Genomic DNA, 4,918 nt, shown 5'->3' with positions numbered 1-4,918 from the left:
TTTTCAAAATTTATTTTGTGATTATGGAATGAAATTTGGTTTATTTAAGAAATTTCCTGACTTTAGAAATAAAGCTTGATTCTATATGTGTTAATATTCAAATTGATTTACCTTGGAAAATTGTGATTAATTATTGTATAAATTATTATTTTCTTTAAGTTGTGCCACTAAGTCTTTGGCTCAGCGATAGCTTGTTATTGCTGTCACAGAAAAAGAGATAGGTAAGGCAGCAGAGTGGGCTACTTGAGACTGAAGTGACCAGCATTTTAGATTTTTACCGGGTATATAGATTATAATGTAAATTTTTATTGTAATGTACATGTAAATATGTATGTATGTCAATTTCGCTTGAGCAGTTGTATAGTAAATTTTGAAATTTATCTTTGATCTGTGTAAATCTTTGGAATGTAAAACTGTTATTTTTATTTAATAAAATATTTAAGTTTCTTTTTATATTTGTCAAATAATGAATTGCTGGGATTGAGATTGTTGAAAATTAAGTTGTGTTGATAATATTGGAGTTTGGGATTGAGATATATATGATAAGTGCATAATTTATTAATTTTACTTCTATCATATTTAGTGTTTCTAGGGTATCTTTATGCCTAATTTAGTTTATTAAAGTATAATTATCTATTAGGCATATGTTTAGAGAGTTGTTGGAATAATTGTGTTAAATGGAGAAATTTTTAGAATTTGCATTAATTTGACTCTTTCTGTATTCAGGGTTTTGGTGAAGTTCCAGAGCATAGAAGTATGGAAAGAAGCTTGGAAAGGTCAAAGGATTGAGAAGCGTTGTTGATACAAAGTACATGGGTCGTGTAAGCTCAACCATGGACCTGTGTAACATTCTGCCAGAAGAATCCAGAGAATCGAGGAAGAAACAAAGTACACGGGCCGTGTAACTTTACCCGTGTAAATCCTAGAGACCTGTGTAACCTTCTGTGCCAATACAAGACATACCCACTCAGCTCCAGTAAGTTACATGGCCCTGGGCCGTGTAACTTACTGGAGCTGAGTGGGTATGTCTTCAGCTCCAGTAAGTTACATGGCCCTGGGCCGTGTAGTGATACACGGGCCATGTATCCGTCGACAATCAATTTTCTGATTTTGCTCCAGTTGCAGTTTTTGACAGAGAGAAAGATTTCTAACACCTCAGGGACTTTGAAAACCTAACCCTAGGCCATTTATTATAAATAGAAGAGGTTACAGCCGACACAGGGATTAGACCTTCATTCTCCATTCACATTCTAGATTTCTTCAATTTTCTTCTTTAATTTTCTGTAAACTATGAATACAAGTGGCTAAGTTTTTAATTCAGTTCAAGGGATTCAAGTTCTTTTACGTGATTTGTGAGACCAGGTTCTTAATTTAATTTATATCTTTTTGAATATCTATTATTTTCTGATTTCATTGTCTTTGATCTATTGAATGATTTGCTAAAAATGCCTATTAGTTAATTGTTTGATGTGATCAATTGCTAGTTCATCTTCATAATCCATAATTGTTGTGTAAGATTGAACATGAGTAGCAATTAGGTTTTATTGATTAGAATCCCAGTTTTCGATAATAACCTAAGAAAACAATGGGGTGAATTAAATCATTTATGCTTCATAAATTGTTATTCAGCTTAACTACTTCCTATTCTTAAAGCAGTTATTAATTTGATGAGGATTGCTTAATACCAATTAAGTTAATAATTAGAGTCAACAAGAGTGCTGGGCTCGAATTGATGAGTATAGGGAAGTTAGGGGTTTTACCTCGCTGTTTGGTAAATCTACGTTAAGTATTCAATAAGAGATAATTACATTTCTTTTGTCTATGATTGAATCAACGCATTGGAATGCGAATTACCTTGGATTAAAGTTTGTTTAATTTGAGAGTTTCATATTTAATTTTATTTCTTAATTTCTGATTTTTAATTTCTTCTTTGGACTGCGAATTATCGTCCCAACCTTTGTTTTTTTTTCCATTACATAAGTGTATGAAATTTAATAATTCAGTCTCTAGGGTTCGACCTGGATTTACCACTTATTGCAGAAAATATTTCATAACTAGTAATTTCAGTTAATTTAATTTCTGGTAGATTTGACAGCCATCAAGAATTTTGGCGCCATTACCGGGGACTAAAATTTGTTGGATTTCATGTTTTTAGTGTTATTATATTCTGTTATTAATTTTGTTTGTAAAGTGTTGCTATTTTCAGGTTTTTGGAAAAAATTATGGTGTTACTATTCATCGATAGATTTTTGGTTGAATTAGGAGGGCGGCCCATACCTATTTTGTAGGAAACGACATTCTGATAAAGACCAATAAATAAGATTTATTGGCCTTACCCTCTTGAGGCCACATTTCATCATTTTCTAGGGTTTTGAGGCATTTTTCTGTTTTTACTTTGATTTCTTCTTGTTTATGACAAAAACTTTTCAATCTAGTGAGTTGATCTTTGATCTAGAGTAGAAAAAACAGCTAAACAGTTGAGAAAATTGGCTAAGCAAGCTAAGCAGATTCTAAGTACATCTAAAGGAGTCCAATCTTTAAGGGAGTTAAGTTCGGATTCAGATTCGGATTCAAATTCCAAAAATGAAACTATGGCTGCTAGAACCTTGAAAGAGTTGGCTGCTCCTGATCTAAACCAACAGCCTTTGTGTATTCAATACCCTACTTTAAATGTTGCTTTTAAGTTGAAATCTGGACTAATCCATTTGTTGCCTAAGTTTCATGGTTTTGCAGGTGAGGATCCACATAAGCATTTAAAAGAATTTCATGTTGTGTGTTCCAGCATGAAACCTCAAGGAGTTTCAGATGATCAAATCAAGCTTCAAGCTTTTCCTTTCTCACTGGAAGGCACAGCTAAGGATTGGTTGTATTACCTTCCTTCTGGATCCGTCAACTCATGGAATGAGATGAAGCAGATATTTCTGAAGAAGTATTTTCCTGCCTCCCGTGCTACCAACATAAGAAAAGAAATTTGTGGCATCCGGCAGTACAATGGAGAGAGCTTGTATGAGTATTGGGAACGATTTAAGAAATTGTGTGCAAGCTGTCCTCATCATCAAATAAGTGAGCAGCTTCTGATTCAGTATTTCTATGAGGGACTTCTACCAATGGACCGCAGTATGATAGATGCTGCTAGTGGAGGAGCTTTGGTTGATAAGACACCAGAAGAAGCAAGGAGGCTGATTGCTAACATGGCAGCAAACTCTCAGCAGTTTGGTATGAGAATGGATCACACACCTATGAAGGTTAATGAGGTAAGTACATCTAACCTTGAGAAACAGATTTCTGATTTAACTTCTTTGGTGAGGCAGTTGGTTGTAGGGAATATGCAAATTGTTAAGGTTTATGGAATTTGTTTGGGTTCGGGTCATGCTACTGACATGTGACCTGCATTACAAGAGGATGAATCAATGCAATATGCTAATGCAGTAGGACATTATGGACAGCCACAATGCAGGTATGATCCATTTTCGAATACTTATAATCCAGAATGATGAGATCATCCCAATTTGAGTTATGGAAATCAACCGGTGCAAAACCGATACCAGCAGCAAAGACCACAAGTGAATCAACAACCTCCACCTCTACCTCCCTCAAATCAAGGTATGTCACTTGATGAAATTGTTAAGGCTTTGGCTAACAATACACAACAGTTTCAATAGGAGATCAAAAATAGCATTCAAAATATACAGAGGCAGATTGGTCAGTTAGCCTCATCTGTGAGTAAGCTGGAAGCTCAAGGTTCTGAAAAGCTTCCATCACAAACAGTTATGAACCCCAGAGAAAATACAAGTGCTATAGTGTTGCGAAGTGGGAAAGAAGTTGATAACCAGACTCCACATGAGCGAATGAAAAAGAAGAAGCAAGGAGCAAAGAAGTCTGAAGTTCCTAAAGTTGAGGTAAATACTGAACCTAAACTGAATAAGGTTAATAATTCTGTTTTTCCTCCATTCCCATACAGGTTGGCTAAGACTAAGAAAGAAGAATAAGAGAAAGAAATTTTGGAGACTTTTAGGAAGGTGGAGGTGAATATACCTTTACTTGATGCGATCAAACAAGTTTCCAAGTATGCCAAATTCCTTAAGGAACTATGCACTACAAAGCGCAAGTTGAGGAATAATGAGAAGATCAATGTGGGGGAAAATGTGTCGATATTAATTCAGCAAAAATTACCTCCTAAGTGTAAGGATCCAGGTTCATTTTCTATTCCCTACAGAATAAGTAATTCTAAATTTGAATGTATAATGGCAGATTTAGGAGCATCTATTAATGTTATGTCAAATTTAGTTATTTAAACTTTAAATTTGGGTCCTTTGAAAGAAACCAGTGTCATTATTCAGTTAGCTTATCGTTTTAATGCTTACCCATTGGGAGTAGTTGAGGATGTGTTGGTGCAGGTTGGAGAATTAATTTTTCCTGCAGATTTTTACATTCTGGATATGGAGGATAGTGTTCTAACATCAAAGTCAGCTTTGATTTTGTTTGGAAGACCTTTCTTCAAAACTACCAAGACAAAAATTGATGCGGATTATGGTACCTTAACTATGGAGTTTGATGGAGAGACTGTCAAATTTAATATCTTTGATGCCATGAATTATCCTTCTGATGACCATTCTATTTTTTTGATTGATGTTGTTGATACATTTGTGCAGGATATTTTTGAGTTAAGAATGGAGGATGAGTTAGAAGTGGTGATTAGTCAAGGAATTCAAGAAATCAGTACCAATCAGCCATTAAGTGTAGAGGTTCAAGAGGCAGTAATGGCATTGCAGTTATTACCTCCTGTTCCAAAAAGGTATGGAGTATCGAAGATTGACTTACCTTAATCTCACACAAAATTATTACCTTCTGTGGTGTAGGCACCAGTTCTTGAACTCAAACCTTTACCTGAGTATTTGAAGTATGTTTACTTGGGAGA

General features: G+C 34.9%; 1 non-coding gene across 1 annotated transcript; it reads right to left on the bottom strand.

Annotated features, from left to right (window-relative positions):
* Positions 1–2,954: 2,954 nt before the first annotated feature.
* LOC131169891 (small nucleolar RNA R71) lies at positions 2,955–3,061 on the bottom strand. Its single transcript, XR_009140838.1, has one exon. It is a non-coding gene; the product is annotated as a small nucleolar RNA R71 (small nucleolar RNA).
* Positions 3,062–4,918: the final 1,857 nt, after the last annotated feature.

The sequence above is a fragment of the Hevea brasiliensis genome, chromosome 10 (assembly GCF_030052815.1).
Source record: "Hevea brasiliensis isolate MT/VB/25A 57/8 chromosome 10, ASM3005281v1, whole genome shotgun sequence".
NCBI lineage: Eukaryota > Viridiplantae > Streptophyta > Magnoliopsida > Malpighiales > Euphorbiaceae > Hevea > Hevea brasiliensis.
This window is presented reverse-complemented; position numbering and strand designations above follow the sequence as displayed.